The following is a 22,380-nucleotide window of genomic DNA, read 5'->3' on the forward strand; positions in this document are numbered from 1 at the left end:
GGCATGAGAGAGTCAGTGGCCCAGTGCTGTGAGCAAGGAGTGTGCCAGGAGCTTCTCGGGTGTGTTTCTTAGTGGAAATTGATGGTACTGGTTGAATCTGTGAGGCAGTTAGAGGAGGTGGGTTAAGAGAGATTTTCTATCTTACCTCCCTTCTTTCCTGGAATGGGTAAGAACAGAAGAGATTCTGTTAAACACAAATTTGTATCGTTTATTAAGTACTTCCTCCATACCTATCACTGAAAACTAGATGTGTAAGGAGAAAAACAGGAAGTACCTCAAACCTCTTGGATTTTACATTCAAGGTGGGGAGATAGTTCCATAGATGACACAGAATAATAAAAAGTAGAAAGAATTGAAATGTGAAAGTGTGGGATCCAGATGAATCATAAGGAATTTGGCCAAGCCAAGAAGCATCACCTCCAAGTCTGTGGTTTCTACAGGGTGCTCCAGGGGCTCCCACCTGGGTGGGACTAGGTTGCATGAATTTGGAGACAAGGGTGTGTCTAATCGAAATTGGGCAATGGAACTAAAGAGAACGTATCATATTTGGCCTTGTAATTTCTTCTTTTTGGGTGGGGTCCTCTTGGATCTCCCTGTCTTAACTGAGTTTTGCAGACTCACACAGGGCTTCCCAGGGCCCAGACTGATGACGGATGATAGGCTGAACAGACACTTGGGAATGTCTTGCTCTTTGCAGATACTGTGTGTGTCCTGGGCGGAGGAGGAGAGCCATATGCAAGCCTGTGTGAGTGGCGTTCCTTTCCAGGAGTGGGGGTGTGGGGTGGGCAGGATGATGGATAAGAGGTGTGGTGTCCTCACTCTCTCTGCTCTCTCCACATACCCAAGGGGAAGAGGAAGTGTTAGACTCATCTGTTCTCCCTCATGGGGTAGCTCAGGGTTTCACAAAGTGTGTTCTGTGAGGCATAAAGGATCAAGAAGTGATAAAAAAAAATTCCATGAAAAAATCATTATTTTGATAAATAAATTAAGGAAAGACTAGATTAAACAAAGTTAAATGGTTCCTCACTGCAGGGTCTCTCTGAGTCTTTAGTTTGATGCTGTGTATTATGCACTCACTTGAGGGGCTATGGCATGAAGCAATTTTCAAACTTATTGGACCTAAAAACCCATTTTTTATGAACAACCAAGAATATGTCTTAGAACACTAGGATTCCCAGGAATCATTTTGTAAACTGTTAATATGTGGGGGATTTGCCTTTTCAAAGAGGACTCCCCACAAGAAGGGAGTAATGTTTACTGCTACAGGATTTATGCCATGCTATGGTTTCAGTGTTTGTGTCCCCCCAGTTTCTATGTTGAAATCCTAATCCTCAAAGTGATGGTATTAGAAGGTGGGGCCTTTGGGAGGTGATTAAGTCATGGGTCTGGAGCTCTCATGAATATTAGTGCCTTTATAAAAGAGGCCACAGAGAGCTAGCTAGCCCCTTCCACCATGTGAAGATACATGAGAAGGGGCTATACATGAGCCAGAAAGAGGCCCTCACTAGACACCAAGCCTGCGGGTGCCATGATCTTAGGTTTCCCAGACTCTAGAACTATGAAGAAATCAATTTCTGTCTGTAAGCCACCCAGACTAAGACATTTTGTTATAGCAGCCTCAATGGACTGAGACACGCTACCATACAGAATTTCAGTTATCAGTGGGCAGTTGGGGGAATTCTTCCAACAGCCTCAGAATGTCCGTTTTTCCCCATTGGGCTTAAGAGGGAAGTTGAGAGAGGGCTTCCGGTAAGAGGCAGGTAGTAGGGTTAGTTCCTGCTGATCAACAGAGCAAAATAAACAAGAAGCAGGGGATTTGGGAACTTCTTTCACAAAGGGCTGAAAGAACACATGGAGGAAAAACATGAAACTTCCAAGGTGGTGAGACATGGGTGATTCTGAGGGGAGGTCCCCCTTCCTTAAAAAGGCTTCCACTTCCCAAGCCACAGACCAGCAATGCATATTTTATAATTTTTTCCCATAAGGAGCAGGAAAGAAACTGAAGAGACAAGAATCTGTTTCATCCTGAATGTAACTTTTTACTAGGGTTTCTAGTTCACAGAGTTGGCTGGCAACTGTAGCTCAGGTCTGGGAGGGAGGAAACCCCCTGCCATATTTGAAATGCTGAAGCGTTTTTCTCAGGGCTACCGTGCAATCATCACAAAAAATGGACAAGACAACTGGCTGTGGCCTAACATGGGAAGAGGTGGAGATCACAGAAACCCCAAGGCTGGGCCACTGGAGTAAATGTATCAAGTTGAACCACAAAAAGTTGCCATTTTTTAAACATCGGAAATTGTTAAACACTGGTAATTTCATATGGTCCAACCTATAGCTGGCAAAACATTTATGGGAGCGTCAGAAGGGAGGATATGTATATATATATATACAGAGAGAGAGAGAGAGAGAGAGAGAGGTGAGGGTGTTGCTGTTAAGTTAGGCTTATATGTGACAAAAATAGTCTCCCTGCTGATAAAAAGGTGGAAGACGAAAGCTCTCTTTGGCATATTTCCAGGGGGTGAATACCCAGATTAGGAGTCCATGAGGGGCCTGGATTCAAGGACATAGGGAGGAGGCAGTGACTGGCTCTCAGGATGCAGAGTGGAGACACTGGGTACAGTGACAGTGAATTAAGTCACAAGGGTGTAGTGACTTAGAAATGAGAAAGAGTGAAATAAAGGAGTCAATATTAGTAGAAAAAATGGAACCCAACCTTGAGTGTTGTGGCTTCTTCTTTACTCTTCAGCCTGTTCCTTCATTTGTCTTCCCATTCAACCCTGAAATCCAAAGTGGTAGATGAGAGGGGAGGGCTGGGAAAGGGGTGTATATAGAGAGAGCCATGGCTGATGCAGGGAAGTGTAGTGAGCTCAAGAGCTTGGCATTAGGAATCTCCATCACTATCACCACAGTGGATACTTTTAAGGGATGAATGCAACTGCAACAATGAAAAGTGTTCACATTTCCATAATACTTTACAATTTATAAAGCAGCCCACAGATACTGTCTTGTTCATTTTGATTGTCAAACAACCTGTGAAGAAGGTATTGCCATCCCCATTTTCCAGATTAGGAGAATTGGCTCAGAAAGCAAATTTCCCAAGGACGGCAATTGGCAGAATCAGGCTCAAACCTGTGTCTTTGGACTCTAGGTGGAATATTGTTTTTGTTTAACTCATGGAGGGTGACTGAGGCCATCACACAGCCAGAAAACCCTGAGATGGAAACAGTTGTTCAGATGCTGATGGGGGCTGGGCAAATCACCAGTATGAAGCTGTTTGGATATAGGACAACAGGGAGTGGTGGGGACTGTGGTTCAGGACTGGTAGGCCAACACCCTGCTAAAGGGAGTAATCACTACTCAGCTCCAGGCAATTACTGCCAGGAAGAAATGCCAGCTTGAATTTTTTTTTTTTGGAGAGAAGCTAGAAATTCAATTGAACAAATATTTATTGGGTGCCTACTGTGTATCAGACACTGGGGATAAAGCAGTGAATGAAATTGATAAAAATCTCTAGATTTTCATGTGAACTTTTCCAATTTTTAAGTATTGGGAACTAACAGAAAGTTTAGAAAACATTGTTCAGGTCCAACAAAACACATCTGTGGGCCACATTTGACCTGTAGGTTGTCAGTTTGTGGCATCCAAAAGTTCTGATGGACTAAATTTTTTGTTGTTTGTTTGAGATAGAGTCTTGCTCTGTTGCCCAGGCTGGAATGCAGTGGTGCAATCTTGGCTCACTGCCACCTCCGCCTCCTGGGTTCAAGTGATTCTCCTGCCTCAGCCTCCCGAGTAGCTGGGATTATAGGTGCCCACCACCATGCTTGGCTAATTTTTGTATTTTTAGTAGAGATGGGGTTTCATCAGGTTGGCTAGGCTGGTCTTAAACTCCTGACCTCAAGTGATCCACTCACCTCAGCCTCCCAAAGTGCCAGGATTCAGGCACCTGCCACCATGCCCAGCTAATTTTTAAATTTTTTTGTATTACTAGTAGACATAGGGTTTCACCATGTTGGCCAGGTTGGTCTTGAACTACTGACCTTAGGTTATCGGCCTGCCTTGGCCTCCCAAAGTGCTAGAATTACAGGCATGAGCCACCGTGCCCAGCCTGGACCAAATGTTTTCTGAAGAGGGGAGTAGAATGTTCCAGCAGGGCCAGGGAAAAAATTGTTGACACTTCTAATCCCATTTGTTTTTTAATCCCATCCTTTAAAAAATTTCATTTTTGTGAATGCTACATAACTGACTCATATATAGCACAGGCATATCACTTAAATATTTAAAGACATTACTTATATATATTGGGGATAAGTGATCAAAGTACTTTTATCGATAAGGGTGTGGAGCAGAAGGGTTCAAGAACCCTGGAATAGGCCAGGCATGGTAGCTCACTCCTGTAATTTCAGCACTTCAGGAGGCTGAGGTGAGCGGATTGTTTGAGCCCAGGAGTTTGAGACCGGCCTGAACAATATAGTGAAACCCAGTCTCTAATAAAAGAAATATAAAAATTAGCCGGGCATGGTGGCATGCACCTGTACTCCCAGCTACTAAGGAGGCTGAGGTGGGAAGATCACTTGAGCCCAGCAGAGTGAGACTGCAGTAAGCTGTGGTCACACCACTGCACTCCAGCCTGGGTGACAGAGCTAGACCCTGTCTCAAAAAAAAAAAAAAAAAAAAAGAAAGAAAGAAAGGAAAGACCCCTAGACCCCTGGAATGGTCTTTGAAAAGCATATATTTGCACATCCCCTACCTGAGACAGGGCTAAAGCTGTAGTCTCCAGCTTGGTGCTCAAGGGACCTCAGAAAGTGTGAGACTGGGCAGTGTGTCTATAAAAAACATTGGCTCAACCCAAACCATCCCCTTTTTCTTCCATCAGAGTACAGTCCTATGAGCAAAAACTGCAGACATCTTTGAGCGATAGAAGAGACAACTGGGCCTGGGGGCCAGTTCAGTGCGGACCTACATTTCAACCACCATGATGAAGGTTTGGGGCTGTTATGATCACATTTGCCTTTTACTTCTCATAATACTGAGATATACTTGTGAGAATACAGCTGTGCTAGAGAAGCCAGGACTGAGAAGTAATTTAATATTCATCCTTAAGTGTCAGGAAGGTTATTATAGGAAGGAAGGTGACAAGCTACTCCTCCCTGAGCTCAGAGCACGAAGAGATGGATGTGAACCTCTACAAATGAGACTCAGGTTACAGTCATGGAAGACATAGTGAGCTTCATCTGAGTCCTGTTCTCCAGCCTGTCTTGGACACTGTACCCCCCATCTGTTAGTAGAGTGGCAATGTGGTCTAGAAAGAGCACTGGGCAAGGAACCCCAGAGTCCTGTAGAGACCTTTTAGCTGCCATGACCTTAGGCATGCCAGATGTGTCCATTTATGGATCTCATTTTCTTCTCTTTTTTAAATAAGGAAGGTCATGCTTTATGGTCTCTGAGCTTCTTCCTTCTACTTCAACCACTGGTTCTGTGCTAAGTCTAAGTGTTGGAATGTAGATACTCTTGAGTGTCTTCCTAAGCTGGAATCAGTTGTTTCTAACCCAGGTAGATATACTAGCTGCTGTAGCAAACAAATCTCAAAACATACAATGGCCCATGCATGGTAGAAATTTACTTCTTGTTCACAAAAGGTCTAAAATGTGTTTCCCTAATGAGCAGGCCATTTTCCTCCAAGTGGTGATACAGGGAAGCAGGATCTTTCCTGTTTGAGGTTCTGACATCTTAGGTACTTGGCTCCAAGGGAGCCATGCTCATTTACATCGAGCTGGTGGAAGAGGAAAAAGCATAGGCCATTGAGCCTGAGAGATTTTTAAGGACTGACTAGGAAGGGTGTGCATTATTTCCGGTCAAATTCCACTGGTGAGAAATCACTCACATAGAAACATCTAAATACAGGAGAGCCTGGGAAAGGTAGTTCAGCTCCGTGCCCAGGAAAAAGAGGAACTGGATTTAGCCAATAGGAATCAATCTGTGCCATAGAGAGGAGAGTTTAAAGGAGAAAGTATTATGTGAATTGAAGAAGAGTAAGATTGAGGTAATGTTAATTATCTTCCTCTTTCTGAAGAGCTAGAAGTCCTCAGCTGCTGAAGGATGGCAGGGCCTGGGCTTAAAAATGTTTTCTGGCCCAAAAGGAAGAGCCATGAGCAAAGACTCAAGATGCACTAGATTCTAGTTTGGTTGTCTCAAACTAGCTATGGGACTGAATATAATTTATCTGACCATTATGCTTACAGTTTCCTCATCTGTCAATGGTAACCAAAATGCATACTCTAACTACCTAACAGAATTGTTTTAAAAGTCAGGTATAGCAACATCATGCACATTTTGTAAAAAACAAAACAATGATTAAAATAGAGAATGAGTTTAAATTGCAGATGGAGAAAATTAAATTGGGTAAGGAAAAAAGAAACAACTTTCCCCATAGTGAAACAGGGAAAATTTTTAGAGAATAGGCAAATAACTTCAAGAAATCAGTGGGAAACAATTTTGACAAGAGTGGAAAGAAAACTCCAACTGGAAAGATAGCTTGTGGGGGTCAGCACAGGAGACGTGGACTGTGGTTCTGGCACTACACGCAGATTGCTGTTTGACCTTGACTGAGTCTCTTCCCCTCTTGGGGCTTCAGTTTCCCCTTTGTGAAACAAAAGCATTGAACTAAATAATCTTGCTAGGGTCTCATTCTCAAATGTTATACTTCTGATTGTGCGCTCAATCCTGTCTGGATTCAAGGATCCAAAAGGCTTTAAGACACAGTCAATTGCCAGGCTGGCATTTCAACGTGGATGTCCAAAAGGCATCTCCAGCCTCTCATGTGCATCCAAAGCCTTAGGCTGTTTTCCTTTCCCAGAAGGTTCCTCCTGCGGCACAGCCTTCCACACTTCAGGAAAAGGGCGGCTACTCTGGGGGTCCGCCTTTATCCTCAGTGCCGCACACAGCCTGCAACCCATCGACCAGCATGTCCCGTCACTCCGCCTTCAAATCTCACCTCCTTCCTGCCATCACCTCGCACCTGTGCTGTGCACCTGCCTCACAAGGGCTCTCCTTGAGCCCACTCTCACCGCTCACCATCTGTTCCTCACTCAGTCGTCAGGGTGAGCTCTTTATCCTTTCCTTCATTCAAAATCTCCCAATGGCTTCTCATCGCATTGGGAATAAAATCAAAATCCTTGCCTTGGCCTGCGCAGGTTCTTGACCTCACCTGTAGCTCTCTCCTGCTTCTCCTGACCACCCCTGCTTTGGCCGTAGCCAGTTTGGCTGCTTTTCAGCATGTGGGGCTCAGTTTGGTCTCACGGCCATTGCACTTGCTGTGTTTGGGGCACTTTCCTTCCAGATCTTCTTCCGGTTCCTTCCTTTGCTCCATTCCCATCTCAATTCAGAGGTCCCTTCTTTCAGGAGGCTTCCTTCTCTAGCTCCTAATCCATTGACCTCTAGTTCTCCATCCTTCTCTAGCTCCTAATCTATTGATCTCTCTCTCTCACCCTCACCCTGACTTATTTCTCCTTAAGGCACTTATCACTCCCTGACATTATTTTATTTCTTTATTTGCGTATTTTCTGTCTCTCTCCACTAAGATGTGAACTCCATCAGTGCAGAAACTTTTCCTGTCTTGTGTACAACTGTATCCCTTGTGACGTCTTGTAAGCATTCAATAAATGTTAACTAAATGAGTGAATGAATCAAGGAGGAGAAACTGACCATAGGGCCTCTGCAGAGCAGCAAACATTCTTCCACAAATGGAGGAGAGCTGGGGACTTGGTTTTCTGGCCAGAGGTGAAGCTGGCCCATCCCCCTCCAGCCTAGAGTGGAGGCATTTGTGCAGGGCATGGGTCTCTGACACTGCGAGCCAGTTGTCTCTGCCCCATGGCTCTGATCAGATCCAGGCACTTGGGGTTCTGTGCTTCTCTGCTTTTCTCTTTTTAGGCGGTACTTGGCTGACCTCCCAGGGGGTATAGCTGGCTTCTTCTCTAAGCCACTCGTTCTTGCTGTTAAGAAATGACTAAGCAGATTCTCCATCTCCTGGTAGCCAGCTGCCAGCCTGCGAGACTTGATGCTTTTCTGAAAGAGTGCCCTTCTTTTGCTCTGTGTTCAGAGAAAGCACGAAGCAGACATCACCATCATTGCCTCCTTTGCAATGGCCTGACTCACCTCCTCTTGGTGTGTGGCTCTAGGCTGACCCCCACAAGGAAGAGGGAGGCAGAAATTGGTATGATTACTACCCTCAGGACTCAGCGTCCAAGTCCTGCTGGATATTAGAGAATGACTGGTTGAGAATATTCAGATGGTGACCTAATCATACTGGCACCATTTTAACTGACAGATTGCTAAGTGCCAGGCAGCATGCTAACCTCCCTAGGTACCTTAGCTCATTTGATTCTTGCAATCACCTTGTGAGGTTAAGTACTGTGACTTTATAGGTGAGGAAATGGAGGCAAAGGAAAGTTGAGGAACTTGCCCAAGGTCATATGGCTCAGCAGCGGCGGCTGCATAGAAGCACAGGACCCTGTTTTCAATATGCTTGCCTGTCTTGTCCAGGGTGCTTCTACACAGTGCTGCACAGGCAGCTCCTAAAGCTGCGTGCAGGAGCACAAAGAAAACCCCAAGTAATTCTTCCGAGGGTCTCTGCCGCCACCTCCTTAGTTTACTTCAGGAAGACCTCTGCCAAGTTCAGTGTGAAATTAACAAATTTAATGTGAAAAACTGGTTTAGAAGTGAACTGGATTGTGGACTACTGGGTATAAATAAAACTAGAAAGAACTTTGCAGAATAATTTATACGTTGACATTTATTGCAAATCATCAAGAGAGTGATGTATCAAACTGTCATTCCTAAGTTTAATTGACCAGGGAATATGGTTTTTTTCCCCCTTAGAGTATCTTAGGGGCTAGAGTTCCAAGAACACTCTTCAGAAATTGCTGAACTGTGCAGATATACCCACTCATCTATAAAGATGCCTTGGGCATTCGTCTTTCTATTCCTTTGCCCACCCCACTTTCTCCATCTGGAATCCATCCTCTGTCTGTCCATAGATCCGTCCATCCATCCACTAAACATCTACTGTGTTCCAGGCACTATACAAGGTGCTTTCTCCTAAGTCATCTTGTTAATTTTTGCCACAGCCCCATTCCATAGATAAAGAGGTGATAGAGACAGGAGGCAGACAAGGGTCCCTGGCGAAAACCCACCTAAAACCTAAAACAATCCTGAAGGCTGAAAAACCGGACTGCTGGTCCTGGATGAAGTCCACCCTTTCCTGATTGGTTCTGTCTGAATAATGCGCACCAAGGGAAGCAGGTGGAGCAGGGAGGAGGAGTCTGGCCTCTTCAGTTCCTATGTAGTGGCCTGGGATTCAGTCTGCAAGGTGCGGGCCTGCTAGCAGGACTCTCTCGCTTTGCTGAGAGTTCCTCTTTCCTTTTTCCCTTTTCACCCAATAAACCCTTCCTCGCATCTCACCCTACAATGTGTCCGTGAGCCTAAATTTTCCGAGTAGTGTGAAAAGAACCTGTTTTTTTTTCCTGCAACAGAGGCAACATATCAGCAGACCACAAAGCTGGACAGTGAAAGGGCTGGGATTAGAATCCAAATTTCCCAATCCGGATTCCAGATTTTTTTTTCTTCTATTCTTCAGTTTTTTGTCCTGTAGTTGCTTATTCATATTTCTCAATTTGTCAAAATCCTAACTCAAACTTCGTTTCCTTCAGAAATTCATGTTTCCCTTTCTTCCTACGTGCTATGCACAGAGAAACTTCTCCATCTTCTAAACCCCCTCCAGACCATCTCTATCCAGATTTGGCACCCACTTCATCAGGTTCCCGGTTAAGAAGTGAGTGTGTGTGTGTGGGTGTCTTGGATCTCCAGTGGTGTGTAAGCCAAGCACTTGGCACACATCATCTTTACTTGACACATCAGCCTTGTGGGAGAGGTACCATTACACTCATTCTGTAGGTGACAGAACTGATGCACGACGAGGTTGAGGCACTTGCCCAACATCACCAAGCAAGTCAGTGATGAAGCTAGGATTTGAGCCTCAGTCTTCTGGCCCCAGAATCCACATTCCTTCCACTATTCTATGCTGAACCCCTTGTTGAGCCCCTAGTTTCATAGCTGAGAAACTGAGGCCCATGGAAGGACAGTGGCTAGCCCCGAATCCCACAGCTGTGAATAGCCGTGCTAATACCACGTGCAAAGGCTCACATCCGGGAACCTTTCTTCTCCAGCAGGCTGCCTCCCCAGGTCTAATGCAGGTCCCAGCTATTGCTGCCAGTTGGTTCCTGTTACCTGGATGCCATGGAAATTGTACCTTGTAGCTCTTGATACAGCAGGAGCCTGGTGGCTGCTCCCTGGGGGAGAGCCAAGGAAGGTCAGAGTACTAGCCTGCAGACCCAGCACCTAAAATATACCAGGCAGCAACCCCAGTGGAAACCAGGCAGCAAGCCAAGAGCATGACATAACCTTCCCACAGCTCAGGGCTGGAGTCGGCTTCCAGCTCCAAGGTTCCCTGGGTACAGTGCCTAACAGAGCACACGTGCACTTCAGGGCTGCGACTTCTTCCTTTTATTTTAAAGAAAATGAGTTTCTTTTACTCTGGTTCTAGAATTGAGGGCTGGCAGGAATTGAGGGAGCTAAGAGCCAGGAGACCCTTGGACCGTGGTGGGGAAGGGGCAAGGAATAGGCTTCAGATTGCTGGTTTCCCAATTTGAATGTTCATCAGAATCACTGGAAGAGCTTTCAAAAGTGTTCCAGGTTTCATTCCAGACCTACAGAATCAGAATCTCTGGGGACAGGGCCTGGGAATCGGTATTTGAACATGTTCTCCAGGTGAGTCTCTTCTGGTTCAGGTTTGTGAACTACCTTCCCAAATATGCCTCTTCATGGCTATCTCCATTTGCTGGTAGTCCACCACATCTCCATCTCCCATCCTCAACTCACACTTAGTACACTTTTTTTTTCACCTGTGAAATTTAAATTCTATATTGTCCATTTCCATAGCTTTGAGGGTTGGTGTGATAACAGCACTTAATGGGGGGTTTCTGTTATTTTTTTTAAAACAGCAGATTTTAGGTTTTCTCTTTAAATGGAAGTTTAGGAGGGGTCTGTTCTGATAGAGGAATAAGTTCCCTGAGAATTCACTTTTGAAAAATTTGGTTGTTTTAGAAGTCTGTCTCTGAGGCCCTTAGTATCCAAAGCAGTCCGTGAAAGTCAGAGGTTGCCATGGGAATGGCAGCTGCCAGGAGACAGGCTATTGTGTTTAGATTCTTGTATTAATAACACCCTCCCCAGCAGCCAGAAATACCTGTTGAAAGAGGAGAGGTTCTTTTCTTCTTATTCAAGAAGAGTTTGGAAAGTTACTTTCCTCTGCCTTGAAGAGGGTCAGGGGTTTGTGGTTAGGTGTACAAGTGACTGTTTTTTCTCCTCTTGCCCAAGGTGAAGCAAGATAACTCAGTTGGAACTTCGGATCCTCCTAGCCGATCAGAAGACTAGAGAGGAAAAACAAACTTAGATGACTCCTCCTCCAGCATATCTAAGGGGGACAAAAGCCATACTGGCCATGGGGAGACCCTGGATGAGTGTTGATACCAAGCTGACCTGAATTCCAGGCTCAAGTTGTAGATGTGTGTTCTCCCCTGGGGAGGAGTTACTTACAAGGATTCTGGGGAGGTTGTTAGCAGCCCACTTTCCACTTCAGTGGAAAGAGCATTGGATTCCATGCATCTCCTAGCTGCATGACAGGGCAAGAAAAGGAAAAAGAGGAGAGGACTAGTTTTAGTTGAATATTATACATACCACAAGTTAGATGTTGTGTTAGGTGCAGGGAAATAAAAATCACTAAGGCAGAATTTGTACTTGCAAGGAGTTCTCTGTCTCGAGGCAAGCATGGAATCAGAAATGGCAAGTGGTGGTCATTTTGTTTGCTGACTGGATTGCTGTGATGAGTGTTTTCTGCGGGGAGGAAGGGATGGATGTCATTTGCTATGTCTGGATCTAAATAAACAATACCATGATTTCCACTGCTCAGGAGAGCTGTATGTGGTGCCCTGTGGATGGTGCAGGTGAGACGTCCAAAGACAGCATCGCTCACACTGCTCAGGATGGATGAGGTACTGAAGGAGGCCAGATTGGAGGAGCCAGCCTGGGCAGGGCTGTGGCTGCTTCAGGGCAAGGTAAGGGGTCCTTCTGTGAACTCAGAGAAGTTTCCTGTTTTGTGTCCTTTCCCAAAGCCCTGGTATAGTGCCGGCCATTAGGAACATTATAAAGTGCACCCAGTTTTTCTTGGGGGAAGTTCCCCTTTTTGTGTCCTTTACCCTTTTAAAAATATGTCTTCCCTTGTTTCTCCTTACCCTTGATCACGTCCCTTTTTTCAGGGAGAGAAATTGTCAAACAATTTATACTACTAAGAGTAATTTAAACCACTCTAGAAAGGCTTCTATTTAAAAGAAAGAGCCATGAGGTGATGGATATGTTAATTAGCTTGATTTAATGACTCCACATTGTATTAATAAATCATAACACTACTTTGTGCCCATAAATAGATACAATTACAAATTGTCAATTTGCAATAAAATAAAAATAAATAAAAATGAAAAAAGGAAGAGCTGAGAGAACAATGCTTAACTCCAAACAGTTAACGCTGGGGATCTAGACCACATGTACCTAACTGGGGAGATTCTTTAGGCCAGGGGTTGGAAAACTTTTACTGTAAATGGCTAGATAACAAATACATTCAGCTTTGTGGGTGATGCAGTCTCTATTGCAACTAGTCAGCTCTGTTGCTGTTCTTCAAAAGCAGCCACAGAAAATACCAATAAGTGAATGGGAGTGGTTGTGTTCCAATAAACCTTTATTTATAGATACCAAAATTAGAATTTCATGTATTTCATGTGTCATAAAATATTATTTTTCTTTGCATTTTTTCCAGCCATTAAAAATGTGAAAAGGATTCTTAGCTCACGGACTGTACGAAAACAGAATTCTATGGGCCAGTTTGCTAACCTTTGCCTTCCTATCACCTCTCCTATCACATTCTAAGATGAGCGGTGCTGTGGGATGAGGTCACCCTGCCTAGAGATTCTTTTGTATGGCCTGGTAGTTTATCTACTTTTTTTTTTTGAGATAGAGTCTTGCTCTGTCATCCAGGCTGGAGTGCCATGAGTGGTGTGATCTTGGTTCAGTGCAGCCTCTTCTTCCCAGGTTCAAGTGATTCTCCCACCTTAGCCTCCCTAGTAGCTGGGATTACAGGCACCCAGCATCATGCCCAGCGACTTTTTTTTTTTTTTTTTTTTTTTTGTATTTTTGTAGAGACAGGGTTTCACCACATTGGCCAGGCTGGTCTTGAACCCCTGACCTCAGGTGATCCACCTCCCTCGGCCTCCCAAACTGCTGAGATTACAGGCATGAGCCACCGTGCCTGGCCTATCCATTTCTTTAGTCAAATGCTTACTGAGGACCTACTGTGTGTTAGGGGCTGCTCCCGGTACTGGGAATTCAGAAATGAATGAGGCAAGTGCCTGCCCTCAAATGACTTATGTTCCCCTGGCCATGGCAGGAAGATTTAAGGAGTGGAGACAAGATTTGGGTTTTGGTCTCAGTCTTTGCTTCCTTGGACTTGGGTCTCTTTTAGAGACTGGTTGTTCTTGGTGGCTAGGCTGATTTGCATCATTTGCTGTGGATCCTGAACACAGGTCCCGTAGTTATCAGCTGCAGGAGAGCTATGTGACGTGCTTGGAACCAATGCCCTGGGATAACTTTAGTGTTCTGAATTTCCAACTAAAACTGCAGCCAAAAAATAAAAATGAGTAAAATAGCATAAAACCCAAGACCTTTAGGGCTCAGTGTATTCTGGCACAGCGTTCCAGTGGGATTCTGGGATGGTTTTCAAGAGCCGTGGCTTCTCTTGACTTTCCCATGGCCTATTCCAAGACAACCACTGATCTGCAGATGTTCCCCCAGGACTGGGGCATGGCAGAGACCCATTGCAATAGCAGCTACTGCTGCTGCCAGGGCCAGAGGTCAGTGCTCATGTGGTCTCTGGCAACGGCAGTCCTCCTCCAGCTCCCACCCATTCCCAGGCAGGTGATAGAGAAGCCCTGTGAATTCCTCCTTTGAGACCAACAGGTCCCTCTGTGATGTAGGGAAACAGATGTGGCTGCATTGAGGTAGAAGAGGGGCTCTCCAGTGAGTAGGAAATTGCTCCCAGCCCATGGGCCTCATGATTTACAGGGCATCTGCTCCACATTTGGTCCCTTTGTTGTGTGCTACGGAGATGTGGGGCTGAGGGTGGGGTGGGGAATGGAGCCTGGAGGAAAGAGGACAGAAAGATGAGGGAGGTGGTATGGTTCCTGCTTCCAGGTTCTGGAAAGTCTGGCGAGGTGGAAATTACATGAAGTAGTTAGGACATCCTACGGAGCAACACTTTTGTTCTCCTTTAAAATTCAAACTTGCCTAATCACCAATGAACCAGGTGATCTTGTTGTCCTCCAAGTTCCTTGTGTACACAATGAGAAATTTCATTACCTGATCACCTGATTGCAAAGGTTTTTTCTGCTGTCAGAGTCTAAAGTTTGAAGCATCCTGCCTTCTTTTCCTAGGGTCTCCCATCTTTTCCATATCCATCTCATCTCTCTTATTCTACTTCTGCCTCTTCCACTGTGATCTGGCTTAGAGATGCTCAGCATCTGCCCAGAGCTCATGTAGGGGCGGCAACCCAGGCCAGGTTCTCAGGGAATGTGGACAGACAGTGTGGAGATGTAGAGGGAGAGGGGGATGTCCCCTTGGCCAGCTGGGTTTCATTGGAAGCCTCCTCTATGTGGCACCTTGCTCCTAGCCAGACTTCCTTCAGCCACTCTTAACATGTATTTTTAGGGCTTATTCATAAATATCACGTTACACATGCATTCATTCAGCAAACATTTGTTGAGTGCCTACCACACACCAAACACAATGGTGGGGATAAAAAAGTGGGTGAAATAGACCCAGAATATTGGTCCTATTTCATGCCTCCAAGGTCACTCCACTCTCTTATTTTGTGGTTGAAGATTCTGAGGCTCAAAGTGGGACAGTGACTTATTTAAGGTGACATCATTAAGGGCAGAGCCAAGACAGGAACACAGGACCTTTCAAGCTAGGTGAGACCAGACAGCCGAAAGTGTATTTCCATACATAGATTTAGCATTTAAAATATACATAGTATGTCTATGTCCATCTCCATGGTAACAGGAGGCAGGCATGGTTATTATTATTCACATAATTATGAAGAGCCTCCACGTGATTATTCATTTTTCAGATGGAGAAACTGAGGTTCACAAGGTTAAGCATTTGAATAAAAGTCACATGGCTGGAGGCAGCAAAACTGGGAGAAGGACTTTGGTCTTCTGACTCCCAATCACCTGTAACACGGATCTCCTCACCTGTACCAGTCACTTCTCATAGAAGAGGCTTCTCTCTCCTCTATGGCTCCCTTGTGGCCTGTGGTCAAAGATGACTGAGAAGATACCCCAGGCCATCTCGGTAGTATGCTGCAGTACCATCAGGATACAGGAAAGAGGCAGAAACTCAGAGACCATTAGGAGAGGGCCAAAAGAAACAAATCAGGAAAGATTGGCTGACATAGAAAGAGGTGAGGGGTACTGGAGAAATGGGAGAAGAAAGCAGCATAAGACTGGTCTGGTAAGAAAGAATGGAGCTTTGTAATAATTTTGACACCCTTCAACATAAAAATGGACACACCTAGTGTGGACCCAAACTAGCTGTTATGGTAAGGGAGGTGTTGATACACACAACGTGACTTGGACCACTAATGGGCAAGGGAGTTATAAATCCCATCTGTGATTTGATTAGGGCTGGCGATCCACAGTGTTTGACTGCCTGACATCATCCTTGAATTCCTTAAATTCCAATCAGACTTCTGATTGGATTCCTCCTCACTAACCCCTGGGCCACTGGAAATAAGAAATAGTAGCCTTGTGGCCGGCTCCTAGAATTTCCTAGAATTCCCTGAGGTTCCCCCATGAACCTCAGTTTCTTCATCTGATAATTGAATAACCACGTGGAGGCTCTTTATAATTATGTGAAGAATAATAATCATGCCTGCCTCCTGTTACCATGGAGATGGAGATGGACATACTCTGTACATTTCTCTGCATTGAGGAGAGTTGGTAAAAGAGAAGAAAACAACCTCAGTCTCTCTTGATTGTCTTTTAAATGATCTCTTTCAGCCTTAGGGGGATCCCTTTGGTGTCAGACCTCCTAGAATTGACTCTACTATTATAACCCATCCATTAAATCATTGGGTTTTTTTGATCAATTTTATTCCTTTTTTTTTTTTTTTTTTTTTTTTTTTTTGAGACAGGGTCTCACTCTGTTGCCTAGGCTGGAGTGGAGTGGCACAATCACCGCTCACTGTAGCCTTGACCTCCTGGGTTTAAGCCATCCTCTGCCTCAACATCCTGAGTGGCTGAGACTACAGGCACATGCCACCATGCCAGCTAATTTATTTTTAATTTTTTGTAGAGATGGGATCTTGCTCTGTTGACCAGACTTGCTTTTTGATTCAATTTTCTATCAATAAATCAGTGACTATGTAATGAACAGCTTCTATGCAGCCCTTCTTAGATGAGCTGCTTTGGGGGATACAGAAGGAACATACTTTAAAGACTTTTAAAGTAGCTTATGAACCCCTTGGAGCAAGACTAATGTCACAGCTAAATGTAATTACTCACTTATTTGCTTGTTAGACCACTGGGGCTCTGGAAATTTATCATCATCCTGTTGGTGGCTCTGTGCTATGTAGAGAGATTATGACTTATTCACCCATTTGACAAATATTTATTGAACACATACTGTCTGCTAGGTATGGTAATGAAATAGTGGTTCAAGTATTCATGGCTTCTAACCTCAGAGGGCCCATGTTTAGTGAAGGGAGAGAGGTAGCAGTCACTAACAGAATAAGTCATTTATGAGACACATCAGTAAGGGTGCAAGGAGTATGAGTAACACAATGACATTCAGGGTGGTGGGGACCCGGGGTATGTAGGTAGGGTGGGAAAGGAAGGCCCTAAAGTGGGCTGGGGCCTGAAGTTTGACAATGACCAGCCATGGGGGATGTCAGCTTATGGGTGAGGGAGACAGAATATTCTAGAGAGAAGACAAAACTACCCCAAAATTTAGTGGCTTAGAACAAAAAGGTATTATTATTATTTCCCACAGACCTGTGGATTGATTGGCCTCTGCTGGGTGTCAGTTCCCACCGGAGTCTCTCACGCAGCGGTAGTCAGACAGCTGCTGGGGCTGGAGTCATCAGAAGGCTGGACTTGGCTGAATGGATATTCAAGATAGTCCCTTCACTCCCTTGCCTGGCCTTTGGGTTAGGCTGGCTGGAATAGGTGGAGGTTGCTATCAATGCTCTCTCTCCATGTAGCTTCTCCACATGGCTAGTTTGGGCTTTCTAATGGCATGGAGGGCTCAGGATGGTTGAATTTCTTCTGTGGAGCCTGGCTTTGTCCAGAGTGAGCAAGGAAGAGGAAACCACTTGTCTTTTTAAAGACTAGACCTAGGCTGGGCTAGTGTCACTTCTGCAGTATCCTGTTGATCAAGGAAGTCACAGTCCAGACTGTAGGACATGGAGAATTAGACTCTACTTCTCAAAGGGAAAATGGCTGGTGTCGTCAAGGAGGGAAGGGATGGTGACCATCTTGGAGACAAGCTAAGGCTTTGAGATCAAAAAGGCTTGGTGTGTCAGAGGACCAGAAAGCCAGCCAGTGCTGCTGGAGCACAGGAAGGTGGCATAAGATGAGGCAGGAAGGATGGGCAGAGTGGTGTCCTCATAGGTAAATTGTGGTAGGGAATTTTGATTATTTATTTATTATTATTATTACTTTGAAATGGGGTCTCTCTCTGTCACCCAGGCTGGAGTGCAGTGACACAATCATGGCTCACGGCAGCCTCGACCTCCCTGGGTTCAAGTGATCCTCTCACCTCAGCCTCCCGAGTAGCTGGGACTACCAGTGCACGCCACCACACGTGGCTAATTTTTCTAGTTTTTGTAGAGATGGGGTCTTCCTATGTTGCCCAGGCTCATCTCAAACTCTTGGCCTCAAGCAATCAGCCTCCCTTGGCCTCCAAAAGTGCTGGGATTACAGGTGTGAGTCACCATACCTGGCTAGATTTTTTTTGTTTTTTAAGTCACACAAAAGCCTTAGGTTTCCTTCTTTCCAAGGGCTGACAGCCATAAGGAGTCTTCTTTCTTTCTGTTCCAGTCCATCTTCACTTGCTGCCCATAAGTTATCCTAGAGCCTGGGCTCCAGTGCTGGTCACATGCTCTCTAGCCTCCCACCCCTTCAGTGAGTTTCCATTGCTTCCAGAACCAGGCACAGATTGCCCAGCCTGGTTTCAAGAGCACTCTACCAAGTTGTGCACTTACACATTTTTTGTCACATTTTTGCCCAACCTGTCAAATTGGATCCCTTGCTCCTCCTCATCCCCCCACCAAAAGGTGCCATTTTCTCCCTGCCTCCATACCGGGTCACATCAGTCACTTGCCCTTCTATGGCCCCGTCTCCCCCTGTCTAAATCCTGCCCTTCCTTCACAAGTTCTCCAATGTCACTTCCTTAAACTGAGCGAGCCCCCTGCGGCTCAGAAACCTAGTTCTTCCTGATTCAAAGCAGAGCTGATGCTTCGGAAGGTGCAGTCACATCTGTATGTGTCTTACTCTCACTTTCACAGGTCTCCTCCCCATTGACTCTAGGTCTTCAAGGACAGAAAGCATGCCAGCCTTGCTTATTCTGCCCCATGGCTCCATGCCTCACACACAGCAATCTTTCAGTCGATGTCTCTCAAATTCAGCAGTGGTTTCTCTGGGCCACCAGCCTCCAATTGTCTCTTTCTTTTCCCATGGCAAATTGCAGCATTCAGCTCCCAGCAACTCCTGATTTGTGGCCCCAAGGTTCCTGGCAGGTCTCTCCCGCAGGACCATGGAGCTGCTGTTCCCAGACGGCCAAGCCTGCACAGGCCAGAGCCAGGTCCCAGGGAGATGGAGTGCTTCTGGTTCTGCAGACTTCCGTGGCTCCTCTCTCTCCAGCTGCCTTGCACTTGTTTTCCTTGGCAGGAGGAAGCCCTCAGTCACCACTTCATCTTCCATTTATAGGCATATATGCATCTTTGTTATTCTTTTCATAAAATGACAGTGTTCTCAGCTCAGAAAAGAAGAAAAGAGGGTTGAGGACCATGCAAAGCAAAGAATGCATTTTATACAAGGCCTCCAGCTTCCTGCAATACTTCTGTCCATATTGGAGAATGGAGGGCATTTTTCCTCCCTCTACTGCCTTCTCATCTGTGACTTAGCCTGTCCCACTAACTTCTCGCACTTCGCTGATGGGCTACTATGGGCTCCCTGGCATGAGTCATTGTCTATACCATCCTTCAGTCCTTCATCTGATGCTAGAATATTCTGAGGTCCAGAGTTAAGTTTTGTGAGCTCAGATGTGTTGTTTTTGTTGTTGTTCGGTTTGTTTGTTTGTTTGGTTTTTCGTGCTTTTTTCTTTTCTTTTCTTTTTTTTTTGGTTGTTGTTGGAGACAGGGTCTCTCAGTCACAGGCTGGAGTGCAGTGGCAGGGTCTTGGCTCAATGCAACCTCAACTTCCCAAGCTCAAGGATCCTCTCACCTCAGCCTCCCAAGTAGCTAGGACTATAGGCATGCACCACTATGCCTGGCTAATTTTTATTTTTTTGTATTTTTGTACAGATAAGGGTCTCATTATGTCTGGCCTTGAACTCTTGGGCTCAAGTGATCCTCCTGCCTCCGCCTCCCAAAGTGCTGGGATTACAGGCGTGAGCCAGCACGCTTGGCTGAGAGCTCTAATTTGTCCATTGGTCAAGCTATACCTGAATGCAAAAAGGAAGAATAACAACAGTAAACATATTTGTGGTGCTCTTTATATTAGCCAGTGTTTTAAGGAGTCTATAAATAGTAAGTCGTGTAATCCTCACAGTAACTCTATGAAGTTGTACAATGTTTATCCCCATTTTACAGATGCAGGAACTGAGGTAAAGAGAGGTTACCTCATCTTCCCTTGGTCACACCAATAGTCAGTGGCAGAGCTGGGATGTGAGTCCAGGAAGGCTTGCTTCAGAATCTGCATCCCTGACTTCTGGCCATGCTGCCTTAATTGGTCATCAAACTGAGACGTTTAACCTAGCAGGGTCACTTAGTCCTTCTTATATACCCAAGTGTGCTGGAAAAGAGTGTGTCTGAGGGTTGTAGGCAAGAGCCTGCACAGGTTTGAACTAATTCTTGGCACAGGTAAATCAATTTGATTCATATTCTGACTTTCCCACAGATTTATGATTCTTAATTTAGCATTTTGCGCCTATTTGGAAGGATAGATCAGCAAAGGGATTTATTGGTGTATCCAAGAGCAACCTGCTTCTTTTGGCTCCAGTCCATATCCTGGGAATTCACTAACTAATGAATTCATTTTCTTCTCTCCTTCCTTCATTCATCAAACTGTGATCCCATGCCTTGCGTGTGCAAAGCACCATATGGCACAAGGACAGGTGGAGAAAAAGAACACTAAATGAAACAGACATCATCTCTGCCTTCAGGCTGTGGGTGTGTGTGCACATGCATATACTCACAAGGAAACCTGAGACTCTAACTGTAACTGTCTGCATATTCCTTCAGGTCATCTTTTAGTATTCTCTGGAGTGCCATATGTGCTGCATTTCACTGGTTTCCCGGAGTCTAGAATGCCCACATACACACATTTTCATAAGGAAGCCCATCGGAGCACAGATGCTCATACAGGCCAGTGGCTCTTCCAGCTGTCCAAACTGGATAGCCTAGTGACGGTAGAGTCCTGCCCCAGACTCTGCATGGGACTCTGTTCAGCTGAGTTAAGGTGCAGACTGGATTAGTTTCCCAGGGCTGCTGGGCAAATTATCACAGACTTGCTGGTTTAAAACAACAGAAATTTATTCTCTTAGTTCTGAAGGCCAGTGGCCAGTGGTTTGAAATCAAGATGTTTGCAGGATTGGTTCCTTCGGGAAGACTCCGAGGGCAACTCTCTTCCATGCCTCTTTCCTAGCTTCTGGGGCTGCTGGGAGCCTTTGACTGGTAGATGAATCACTCCAATCTGTGCTTCATCTTCACACGAACTTCTCTCTGTGTCTCAAATCTCTGTCGGCCTTTCTCTCAATGATCAGTCATTGGGTTTAGGGTACACCCTAAATCCTATCATCTTTATCCTTAATTATCTGCAAATACCCTATTTTCAAATAAGGTCACATTCAGAGGTTCTGGGCTTTAGGATGTGGGCATATCATTTTTAGGGCCACTATTCAGCCTACTCCACAGACAGAATCCTTCTCAACTCAGTGTTCCTGACAGGTGCTACCAATTTGGCAGTATTGTCATAGAAATTAAAATCTATTTGTATCCCTAGGGTAGTACCCATTTATTTCCATGTCCATGTGTGTGCGCCTATGTGTAAGAATAAGGAATCCTCAGTATTTATTTATTTTTTTGTTTGTTTGTTTTTGCCTGGAAGCATGTTTGAAGAGGAATGCAAGAATGTTTCACTGACTGATAAAATATGTATCAGTCAGGTTCCAGAATTCAACTCAAATGGTTCAAATTAAAAAAAAAAGAATGAAAGAAACAACAAAGCACTACTTTCAAAGGTGTGGACAGGTTTAAAGAAACCAATAAGAAATGCCAAGGCACCTAGAGACTAGCAACAGTGGAACATCATGGACACACTTTGGCCTTAGAGGGGAAGGGGAGGGATCAGTGTTACAAGAATCCCAGTGAGAGGTGGAATAGTAGAGGAGGTGCTGCCTGGCTTTAGAGGAACAGACACTATTGAAATGAGGCCCAAAGTAGGAATGGAGCAAGAAAGACACCCCAAATGTCTTTCCTCCCAACTCCTCATCTCAAGCCGATGTCTTCTGTTGGCCAAACCGAACCAGAGCCAGTTGGCAAGAGTGCCCTCATACAGAGTTCATAGAGATAGGTTCTAGGAGCACCCCTGGGCCCAAGAAGAGCAGAGATAGGTCTGTAGTAAGGACTAACCAGCATAGGTCTGTATGTGGATTCAGAGAGCCCAGGGACACATCTGCTTCATATATAGTCATGGAATCTTGGAAGTGGACCACCACTTAGAGATGATCTACTCTAACATTTCATTTTCCAGATGAGGAATTGGGTTCCAAAGAGGATAAGTGTCTACGTGTGTGCATGGGCACACTTGTCTGGGTGGGACGTGACATTCTGTCATCATCCAGAGGTCCAAGAAGGGTGGGTAGTATGGCTATTATTCACTTTAAAACCCTGTGGCTCTGAACTAGAAAAACCTCTTTGTATCTATAGCAGATTCTTGTTGGTTA

General features: G+C 45.1%; 1 long non-coding RNA gene across 4 annotated transcripts in view; it reads left to right on the top strand.

Annotated features, from left to right (window-relative positions):
• The first annotated feature begins 1,671 nt into the window (after window positions 1-1,671).
• Window positions 1,672-22,380, top strand: part of LOC107973921 (uncharacterized) — a 149,708-nt gene continuing 128,999 nt past the window's right edge. For all 4 annotated transcript variants that reach the window (XR_010150242.1, XR_010150241.1, XR_010150243.1 and 1 more), the window contains exons 1-4: window positions 1,672-1,881; window positions 4,874-4,981; window positions 11,428-11,615; window positions 12,020-12,164. This is a non-coding gene — a long non-coding RNA (uncharacterized LOC107973921). The remainder of the gene's footprint in view (window positions 1,882-4,873; window positions 4,982-11,427; window positions 11,616-12,019; window positions 12,165-22,380) is intronic.

This window comes from Pan troglodytes, chromosome 13, assembly GCF_028858775.2.
Source record: "Pan troglodytes isolate AG18354 chromosome 13, NHGRI_mPanTro3-v2.0_pri, whole genome shotgun sequence".
Classification (NCBI taxonomy): domain Eukaryota; kingdom Metazoa; phylum Chordata; class Mammalia; order Primates; family Hominidae; genus Pan; species Pan troglodytes.